A 10000-nucleotide genomic window follows, 5' to 3' on the forward strand; every position below is an offset into this window, starting at 1 on the left:
GTTAGTAGCAACGCTCTTACTGAAGGGCGGGTTATACCACGTTATATTTCGGCGTCTGGTTCTCTCCTCACTCCGCGTCTGGTCTTTAGTTGTTGCATCAAATTTCAGTTGGTGTTTGTAGCCGCTTTTTTCTAACTCTTGCTAATATATAGGTGCCGCTTTGTCGAAGGATTCCTTGTTTGATGAGATTTCGCTAAGCCTTTTATTTATCGCCAGGGGAATGCTCTTTAGGATAGAATGTGGATGATTGCTTTCACGGTGCACATAGATCGGTTTGTTGTTAGGCTTTGTGTACGGCTCGTAAGATCCTTTGTCAAGATTCAATGTGACATCGAGAAAGTTGACGATCTTCTTATTTGCTTCGATAGTTATTTTTAAGCCGTTGTTTCTGAACACTTTGCAAATATCTTTCTTGATTCCTTCGATCTCTTTTGGTGTTTGTTGGAATGCGCCTACGCCGTCATCTCTGTACAAGCCTATTTGTTTTCTGATGCCTTCCGGTAGTTGGTTTAACAAGTACGATCCCACTAGTTCACAGGTTTCCGCGCCGTCAAATGAGCCCTTGTTACATCAAATGGGGCTGTTGAATGCTTCTTGTTCCATGGGGTGTTGTCGCTGAACAATAATGATTGCTTAGTGTGAAAAATAATTTTTCTATCTTCTGCGGAGATGTCGGTATAGGAAGCCTCGAAGTAAACACATCTGGTCCCTAAAGGACAGCAAAACGGAATTTGCTATAACCTGGAAAGTACTGGCTCGCGCCAGACGGAAAAAATTTTTCATCATCTGTAAACCGGGAGCGGGCACCCTGAACAAAAGGAACGAACTGGCGAGTGCGTGCCAGCACGCAACCAAATATTTGATAAGGCATGCTTCAACCATCAACTTATAAAAGGAACGTTAGCCAGGCAGTGTTTCATGCACCTGACGAGAGAGGACCATCAGGCCCTTTTGAAACAGTTCTGTAGTGTTTTAATGTTTTAATTTTTCCTTTCCTACACAAGTAATTATATAGCTCCACGATTGTAGAGCACTCTTCGACTCAAAGATAAGATTTTCACGTTTCTATATATATATGTACATATATATGAAGCAAATACTCCTAGCATTACATTTCGAAGTACTGTAACAATACTGTACTGTAACAATAATGCCAGAAACATCAGAGTATTTACGGTATACTATAATGAAAATGCAACAGGTTTTCAACTTGATTATTTCCTGACCTAAAGATATGTTATTTGCCAGCTGGGAGGTGCTTATATAGAAAAACTGTGACCGAAGTTTTGAAAATGCTGCCCGAGTTCGCAGGCCAGCTTTTTCAAGACCGAGGTCACCGAGGTCACCGAGGTCGCTATACGGACCGACCCTTAGCTGGTAAATAACTCTTTTTCTCTCTCTCTCTCTCTCTCTCTCTCTCTCTCTCTCTCTCTCTCTCTCTCTCTTTCTCTCCGGCCCTTCCTCTGACTCGCAGCGCTCTTGATAGCGAATGTAGTATTAAAGCGACTTACAAACTGATCGTTTCAAAGAGAAATATTTTTATTTGAATTCTATTTCTAAACCTCTTGTCTCATAAAAAGTAACTTCTGTCAAGAGAAAATGAGGGGACAGAGACGGAGGCTCCCGGTCCAGCCCTTGGGATATGTGATGTCCACGAAAGTTATTTTTAGACAAGCGGAAGTCTTTGTTCTAGCGGAAGTCTGTCTTCCGAGACGTCCGCATGCAGGCTAACCTACCTCTTTGGGCAACAGAAAAGAAAAAAAATTTCCGAGAAAGCCAAAGCAAGACTGCATGCAGACGTCTCGGAAGACAGACTTCCGCTAGAACAAAGACTTCCGCTTGTCTAAAAATAACTTTCGTGGACATGACATATCCCGGCCAACGCCTTGAGCCTCCCTCTCTGTCCCCTCATTTTCTCTTGCTTCTGTATGTAAACGGATTTGGTCAGGTTCACGAAGCATTTTTCCGTTCATTGCCGGTTGTCTACACTGCCTCATCAAAGAAAAAGCCTCTTTCATTTTATCTTTTGTCCGTGATTTGGTAGTGTCCCAGTGGGAACGTCTTTTGTTTGTTGAAAATAATTATTGAATTTTCGATCCGTTCGAATGGAATAAAATATATAAAAGGATCACTAACACCTAAACACATTCAGTTCCTTAAAACTACCTTCAACACAACAATGTTGAAACGAGCGAGACATTGACCGCCATTTTCACAGGTATTACTGATTTCATGATTAAATGAGGCGAAACATTGCCATTGTTCATAGAGGCGGAGCTTAGAGTCATTAATATGCGCGCGCGAGGTTCAAAATGAATCAATTCAACTCCCAATGGCCCTTAGGACGGCGAGGAATCAAAGAGAGAAATGTATGTTTAAGAAATGCTTGATTTGATACTAGTTTTAGACATCGGATTCCCTTTATATGTTGCATGAGCCCTTTTTACTTTTTAAGAAAACATATCCATATGCAACCCAACGTGTTGACATCTTCATTTAGAAGAAATTCAGTCTTAAAGTTATCATACAGCTATTTCCCATACTCAAATTTACCCAAAATAGGTCAAGTTGAACACAAAATTTATACAGGTTAATGAGATGGTACCGAGTCAAAAATGGTTGTTATTTTATTATGAGAATTTCTTCTTTAAAAGCCATATGCAACCCTTTCCATATTTTATATAGTTAAGCTGTAACAGAGTAAAATGCAGGGGGACCTTTCCCTGTTGCAGCCATTTTTACTGGGTTGCCAGTATGGCAACCCCAGTCGAGGTCTGCGTTTAGTTTGTTTGTTTTATTAGTTTTTATTTTTTTCCGTGTCGGTAAAAGTCTTGCCTGTCACTCCCCTGCTAAGTGGTGTCTTTGTGCATAGAGCCTTCTGCGCGTATTTTCTTAGGATCGAGAGGGTAGTGGGAACGTAGATTTCTCTGGTGGACACAGTAGAACGATTAATTTAACCAGCAATGGCGTCGAAAGTCATGTAACGCGAATGGCGTTTCAGTGGATCTTTGAACAAAATATACTCTTATGAAGCTCAATAATGGCAAGTCAATTGGATACTGAACAAGAAAGGCGGCGGAATCTTAAAAGCGACGAGTAATGGACTTCGACAACAATCTGTCGCCCGTCAAGCCGAAATCAAAGTGAACTGCATTTCTAATTTTTACCAAGTGTGCTGTTATGTAGAACATTGAAACCAAATGGAATATTCTCTGGTAACTTATGGGTTCAACAAAGACAGAGAACGAATCGAAAACCTTAAGTGGATCTGTGATCAACTCTGCACAGTCTTCAGGTCAAAAAAATAATTGGAAATGTGACAGCCAAGAATTATTTGATAGAAAGCTTGTCGTCTATTTTGTGCTTCATTATTCAAGGAAAAGGTTCTTCATGGAAACGGTTTGATCCTGAAATTTTAGTTTGTTGTAATATTGCGCATATTTGACACGACTGAGTTTTTTCTCTTCACGCACGTAATGAAATAGGAAGGGGTTTTTGCCTGTAATAGCAAATATGTTGTTTGTTTCAAAAAATTGTTCGCTGGAAAAGGTAATTCCTCAACTGTGGCCCAGCTATACTGGCTTTTATCGGCCATTTCGATAAGCTTCATGCGGTTGCTTACTAAAACAATACCTTTGTCCAATGATCTTTTAGCACGATCAAGTTGTCTTGCGACCACCGAATCCTTCGCGGACTCCATCTTCTCTAAAGCATCCTTTCCGTGTTCGTATTGCTGTTTGTTCCCTCTACTTTTAAATTCGTAGCGATCGTGCTTCACGCGCCTAACCGCTGCTTCAACTGGCTCCGAGTTATCCTGCTTAAACTCTTGAAGACGGGTATCGATAACACTGAAAATTGAGTCCGTTATAGTTGACATTGCACGAGCAACAGCTTCGGAGACCGCCCGATCGACGTCTAAAGCCGTTAGCCATCTTGAACAGCAAAATAAAGTAAACTACCTGGATTACTTTGGAATTAGAGTGACAAAGTGAAAGCATAACTGCTTTTATATATGTATATAACAATGCTAAATAATAGCATGAGAATTTCGATGAACACAGACGTAAAATTTTGCAAAACATGCATAGCACAACGCGTAGAAAACTATTATATCCTAAACTTCGTAACGTAGATAATTTTTATGATATCGGCAAATATCCTTTGAGAGTAAGACTGTGTTGATCTGATGTTTTTAACATTTCCAATCAGCTTCAGTGTACTACTGCAATCAGCTTCAAGCAACTGCTTCGTACCCCAAACGTAAACAACTGCTGTATGTGACGAGTATTTTACTCTGTTTAATGTTAGTTTGAGTAAGTCTATACTTTTCTGAGAGAATGAGCGTAGTGCGATCGATCTGAGCCGAATTTGAACGAAACTTTGTGCATGCAAGTTGGTTTCGTTCGATTTTTAATCAATTTTAAATTGCTCGAATGTGGTAAAGTAAAGAACCAGATGTGTGCAAAAATGACTTTATCTGACATTAAGATTGTTTTCGCTCAGTATACCAATTAGGCTAGTGAACTCATTGTTGTTTCCAATTCAAATCTCGCGGGGCTAGGATTCTTTGTGTATTGAATTTGCATGATGATGTAGCACTCCAATTAAATGGTATGGAAAATACTTAAAACTGAACGCTTTATTTCCAAAGGATTTGAATTGGGCACAACGTTGAGTTAGCAGAATTAGTCTAGTTATTTTATCCCCGGGTTTTAACATAACATACATGCAGTGATGTTAAAGATGCCACATCAGTCGGATGTAATTCGCTCAAGGTAAGATCGTAAGGTAAGATTTAATAAGAAGAACTGCTAGTTTTGCAGACCACAGTTTTAAATTACTATTTTTATGTTATTGTGTCTTCTAGTCTTTATTTAAAACGTAATAACATTTTGATTTTTCTTCAATAAGAGATTGGAGACAAAGAGTAAGCGGCATTGGAGATGTTGTGTTGCGGGATGCGATAACGACGCAAGGCAAGGTACCCTGAGAAGTGGGTGGTCCCATCTCATGTTCAAAAAAAAAAAAATTTTTCAAGTTTACAAAGAACAACATGAAATGGTCAATTTGGTTAGAGAGGATAGGCATGGGTAGTCAAGACTTCCAGCCCGGAAATGGGACTCGCATTTGCGCGAATCATTTTAAAGATGGAAAACCCACTGATGAAAATCCATATCCAAGGGCTTTTTCTGACGCCTGCCGAAAATAGAGAACTTTCGCTAAAGAAACAAAAAAGAGGGCGAACACTGAACGAGGAAGAAGAATCGCCTCACAGTCATATTAGTGAAAAAAAAAAGAGTTAAGGGCAGCTCTCCGGTGACCTTGACGAAGAAGTGAAATACCAAAATGAGGGACAACACTTTGATTTGCTAAGTACAGAAAGTCATCCACGTCCTGATCTTACCTTTGAGCAAGTAGCTATAGGGAACACGAAGTACATTTTTACACTGGCCTGGATACTAAGGTTTTCCAATTTCTGTTTGATTACCTAAAACCATAAGCTGCTAACATGAACTTTTCGAAGGGGGAGAAAAATACTAAAAAAAAATCAGATTCAGGATAAAACGTCCGACAGACTGTCACATCTGTTTTTGTCTTACGCAGCCATAAACTGTGAAGCCCCCAGTCTCAAGCACGGGCCTAAGAGAAACTTTGTCTTGAACAAGAACTTCTTTTAACTACGATGCGACTTCGATTAGGGCTTTCAATGGAAGATTTAGCTTTCAGATTTAAGATAAGTTACAGCACGGCGGTATCGACTGCAACGACGTGATCATATTTATGTCCAAAGAACTTAGGTGGCTTATTCATTCACTTAACAGGGGACAAGTACAAAGTACCTTGCCCGTCTCTTTTCGAAGAATTTATCCACGTGTCAGATGCATCATTGACTGCACTGAAGTGTTCATGGAGACACCTAGTGCTCTTGACGTACAAGCCGTTTTGTGGTCGGATTATAGGCATCATTGTACCTTTAAATTTCTTATGGCGATCACTCCAAACGGTGCACCATGCTTTGTTTAGCCATGTTACGGGGGTCGCGCCTCTGACAAATTTCTCGTTAAGGGTAGTGGTTTTCTCCAAATGCTTGAACCTTTCGACCATATAATGGCCGACAGAGGCTTTGAGATCAAAGATGAGTTGCTTTTCAGACAAGCATACCTATGCATTCCACCAAGCACAACCACTGGGGCTCAAATGGCTGCAGCAGAGATTCAGCAAACATCTAGACTCACCAATCTCGGCATTAACATTTTACGTCGAACAAGCGATTGGTAGAATTAAACAATTTCGTATCCTGAGAGACCAATTCGTTGTTTGCCAATATGTGACGGCAAATTTAACAAATTTACACAAATCTCTTTGCTCTTAACCTGCTATCAGTATATAAATGTTACATTGTCGTAAAGCAAGCGATGGCATTATTCCAAACAAACTATTTCCCTGTTGTTTGATGACGTAGTTCTAATATATTAATATTAATTTTGAAGGAAAATCTTAACGGAGACTCGGGTAAACGAGCAAAGAAATTGAGCAAAGCTAAACGATCATTTCCTTGGCCTTTCACGGACAATGCGCAGTAACACTATGGGTAACTTGCCACGTTATTGTCAATAGCAAAAATACCAACGTCAATGGCAAATGTTATAACGTTAATCGCAGATGGAAATTTCACCATCCGTAAGACTTAACATGCAATCGGTACAGAACCATTTTTGATCACCCGCAATCTCAAAAACCCAAACACAACCAAAATGATACCATGCATAACAAGGATCGCACTGGATACTGTTATGCTGACATTCACGTGCAGCATCAAACTCTTCTGCCTCCAATATAACTTTGTCACAAACTGGTTAAAAGTAAATAACTCTCAAGTTGAGCAGAACGGGGACTATAAAAGCCTTGAAAAAAAATTTAACGAAAACTTAGACCAGAATTGTAGACCTAATTCAATGTTGATGACATACAGTTCCTTTGTTGTCCAGACCAACAAAAAACACCTGGATGCTTTGGCAGCGATCTGTCCACTTAATCTGATAAAAGTACGCGTGCCCTCGCTGACATCTAGCCAATGCATTTGTAAACAAATAAAAAATTACCTTATTTACAATCAATCAGGTTGTCTCTGTTTGGTGGTAGTTTCTAGGCCCTGTTGCATATAATATATTTGCCGTATTACCACGTGTGATTTACCTTTCATTTAACCTTGCTTTTACTTATACAGAATGCACTACTCGTATGTAAGTCATGTATCGCCCTATGTAAAGGAATCCTAGCCTGCACACAGACACGGTCAACAGCTGGGGAATCCTTTTCCCCGCTGGCTCCAATTCCCCGGCTGTTGACCGCACGCCGCTCTATCCACAGAGAGCCTGTGTGCAGAATAAAGGAATCTGGGGGGCCCTCAGACTTCAGATCCATGCATAACAAGGATCGCACTGGATACTGTTATGCTGACATTCACGTGCAGCATCAAACTCTTCTGCCTCCAATATAACTTTGTCACAAACTGGTTAAAAGTAAATAACTCTCAAGTTGAGCAGAACGGGGACTATAAAAGCCTTGAAAAAAAATTTAACGAAAACTTAGACCAGAATTGTAGACCTAATTCAATGTTGATGACATACAGTTCCTTTGTTGTCCAGACCAACAAAAAACACCTGGATGCTTTGGCAGCGATCTGTCCACTTAATCTGATAAAAGTACGCGTGCCCTCGCTGACATCTAGCCAATGCATTTGTAAACAAATAAAAAATTACCTTATTTACAATCAATCAGGTTGTCTCTGTTTGGTGGTAGTTTCTAGGCCCTGTTGCATATAATATATTTGCCGTATTACCACGTGTGATTTACCTTTCATTTAACCTTGCTTTTACTTATACAGAATGCACTACTCGTATGTAAGTCATGTATCGCCCTATGTAAAGGAATCCTAGCCTGCACACAGACACGGTCAACAGCTGGGGAATCCTTTTCCCCGCTGGCTCCAATTCCCCGGCTGTTGACCGCACGCCGCTCTATCCACAGAGAGCCTGTGTGCAGAATAAAGGAATCTGGGGGGCCCTCAGACTTCAGATCCATGCATAACAAGGATCGCACTGGATACTGTTATGCTGACATTCACGTGCAGCATCAAACTCTTCTGCCTCCAATATAACTTTGTCACAAACTGGTTAAAAGTAAATAACTCTCAAGTTGAGCAGAACGGGGACTATAAAAGCCTTGAAAAAAAATTTAACGAAAACTTAGACCAGAATTGTAGACCTAATTCAATGTTGATGACATACAGTTCCTTTGTTGTCCAGACCAACAAAAAACACCTGGATGCTTTGGCAGCGATCTGTCCACTTAATCTGATAAAAGTACGCGTGCCCTCGCTGTAACGAGATCTGTCCATCTGTAAGTTCCTGATACACCCTTTGGTTTGTTAGCAGTGTGTGCGTCTTGTCTTATAAGTTAACTAAGTCCAGAATCTTTTTGGGTTCATCTTCTCTTCGCGTCGAAGCATTCCATCCGCATGGTAATGACGTGCAGGATGGATTTATAAAGCCATAAGTGTATGCATGCTCTATCTTGTAAAGTACGGCTATAATGTGGTTACGCGATGCACTGGTTCCAGCTATACAATTGTGCACCAAAATTACCGGTTTCGTCCAAAGCAATCCACACATCTCTGGGCTCATCACGGACACTTTGAGAAGGGGTGACCTTGCTTTTTACAAAGCAAATATTAATGACTTTGCTTTGTGCAAACCACATAGTGTCAACAAAGTTGCTTTTCCAATAGGAGTAAGCTTTCTTATCTTTGTATTTACCTATGTACTCCAGGTCAAATTCTTTTTTTCCTATAATGTAATTGAATAGCTTTCCTAAATCTACTGAGGGCCATTTAGTGCATGACATCATCAACCCAGTTGCCACTGTCAATCTCATTTGAGTCCTCAATGTTATACTCCTTGAGGCGTCTCTGACATTCATCGTGCAATCTTGAAATTTGCTCTTCTTGAGGAAGTTTCAATGGCATTCTCATTTCACACGCAGAAAATGCTTCAGCAACCAATTCAAATTTTGGTTCCCGTTGTTAAGATTCCCCGAAGTGCAAGGTAGTCCTTCAAGTTTCCAACACTTAGAGACAGAAAATCGTCGTATTTTTCCATCACTTCACTCGATTCTGCAAACTAGGACATTATTAAATATTAACAGGTTATTAGCAAGTTGAATTTACGCTTTGCTTGTCATTTTATATCCATGTAAACGAAAACAAGCGAAGAGAATTATATCATGGAACGTGCCATGAGGTCTCCAGGACCATGGCAAGAGTTTTAAAATTCTGATATACGGGAAATACCAAAAACGCCTCCTTATTTCATATACCAATAATAGGTGAACACAAAGAACACTTACTGAAATCATTACTTCTGAATAGTTTATAGATAAGATCATTTCAAGCGAAAGCCAAACTTCACGTGTCCTCTTCTCCTTCGGATGCAGTGAGTCCCGAAGGCAACGCAAATGTTTCATCAAAACTCGACTAATATGGAAACCATTGTATATACAGGGGCGTAGCGTCCATATACGCGCGTGCGTATATTGTTTATTGTTTATTGTTACACATCAAACTCTGAAGAATACATGAGAACATATCTCAAATTCCATATATCTCAAATCCGTTTCGAATTAACTGGTATCTCTCTGTGTGAGTATTTCCAGTTTCTTTTCATTAACCCATACAGGCCTTGCCAAACGGATCCAACATCATCCAACATTGTTGGAAGCTGTTGAAAAGTGTCGAACGACAAGGTGGTGGCCAGACGAACGGCACGTATTGGATCCAGCGTGTTGGACTCAAGTGTCTGGAACCAAAATATACCCAAAATCCTTAGAAAACAAACTCGCGCCCTATTGGCGTTTTCAATTTCCTTTTAAAATTATCAATAGAGTCACTCTGTCAGATAGCAAGAGGACGGTAGCTCCAGAATCTGGGAACTGCAACAGC

The sequence above is a fragment of the Montipora foliosa genome, chromosome 6 (genome assembly GCF_036669935.1).
Source record: "Montipora foliosa isolate CH-2021 chromosome 6, ASM3666993v2, whole genome shotgun sequence".
NCBI classification, from domain to species: Eukaryota; Metazoa; Cnidaria; class Anthozoa; order Scleractinia; family Acroporidae; genus Montipora; species Montipora foliosa.